General features: G+C 48.6%; 1 non-coding gene across 1 annotated transcript; it reads left to right on the top strand.

Moving 5' to 3' along the window:
* The first annotated feature begins 913 nt into the window (after nt 1-913).
* On the top strand, nt 914-1052 carry LOC136525007 (small nucleolar RNA Z247). The gene has a single exon (XR_010776342.1). It is a non-coding gene; the product is annotated as a small nucleolar RNA Z247 (small nucleolar RNA).
* Nucleotides 1053-1550: the final 498 nt, after the last annotated feature.

Here is a 1550-nt window from a genome sequence, read left to right as displayed (position 1 = left end):
GCGCCTGGAACCTCTCTGTACTCGATCGGACGCTGATGCCCTGCGTTCGATCGGTTGCCGTCTACGTCCGGTCCTCGTGTCCGGTCGCCTGTCTGCCGAGCCACCGGTCCAATGTCCGGTCGCGCTTCCAGCGTCCGGTCCTTGCGTCCGGTCGCCTCTACGAGCTCGTTTCTTCGTGATCTTGCGTACGGCTTGGTTCCTATCTTCATGCTTGGACTTTGCTTGATTTCTTGGGTCTTCTCTTGTGCTCCTAAGGTCTTGCTTGAGGTGTTGATCGTCGGATCATCATGTCGCCTTCGTCCAAGTTACGTCTTGCATCCTATTGGACTACAAAACAAACACTTGCAAATTCATTAGTCCAATTTGGTTGTGTTGGACATCAAACACCAAAATCTAAAGTAAATGAGCCAAGGGTCCATTTTCCTTTCAATCGTCTTCTTCTCATGATGGAAGGCACCAATCCTCTCCTTTCGGACATCCGGTGTTGGACAAGCTTACACGGGATAACTTTGTCCTGTGGAAAACTCAGTTCCTGCCTGCTGTTCGAGGCGCCAAGGCACTTGGGATCCTGGATGGAACTATCCCCGAGCCGCGACAAGTACTTGAAGCTGAAGTCGACGGCAAGAAGAAGGAAATTCCCAACCCAGAGCATGACTCATGGGTGGAAAAAGATCAACAGCTACTCAGCTACCTGGTGAATTCGGTCTCCAAGGAGGTCCTCGCTGGGATCACGACTGCAACAACCTCTGCGTAGGCATGGAAGGCGTTAGGGGCTATGTTTGCAGGACAATCAAGAGCGCGGATTACAAATCTGCGCATGCAATTGGCCACCACCAAGAAGGGCAGTCTTACCACGGCAGCCTACTTCAACAAGATGCAAAACATCAAGGATGAGCTCGCGTCAGCCGGCGTTGTCATCAACGATGATGAGGTGGTTGCTCACCTACTTAATGGTTTAGATTATGATTATCACCCCTTTGTTTCCTCTATGATGGGCCGGTCAGGAGACCTTTCACTTTCTGAATTATATTCGCTACTTATGGAGTACGATCTTCGGCTCGAGATGTATCAAGGAACCAATCAATTTCAGTCTTCAGCTAATATGGCATCCCGTGGTCATGGAAGCCGTAGTCGCTCTGGTGGTCGACGTGGAGGTCGATCCAATTCAGGGCGTAATGGACAAAACAGCAATCAGAATTTCACCAGTAATACTCAAGGCAATAGCTCACAAGGCACAAAGAAGGTGCCATGTCAAATCTGCAAGAAGACAAATCATGAAGCAAATCAATGCTATTTTCACTATGAGGAAGACAACCAGTACCGTGGGCGGCCAGCAGGAGCTTATGGTGTTGATACAAATTGGTATGTGGACAGCGGGGCCACTAACCATATCACCGGCGAACTTGACAAGATGACCGTCCATGATAAATATAGTGGCAATGAACAAGTTCATAACGCCAGCAGCAAAGGTATGAGTATTAGTAATATTGGGCATACAGTCTTTCATACCCCTTCTAGTAAACTTTATTTGAACAATATTCTTCATGTGC

This window comes from Miscanthus floridulus, chromosome 18 (genome assembly GCF_019320115.1).
Source record: "Miscanthus floridulus cultivar M001 chromosome 18, ASM1932011v1, whole genome shotgun sequence".
Taxonomy (NCBI): domain Eukaryota; kingdom Viridiplantae; phylum Streptophyta; class Magnoliopsida; order Poales; family Poaceae; genus Miscanthus; species Miscanthus floridulus.
This window is presented reverse-complemented; position numbering and strand designations above follow the sequence as displayed.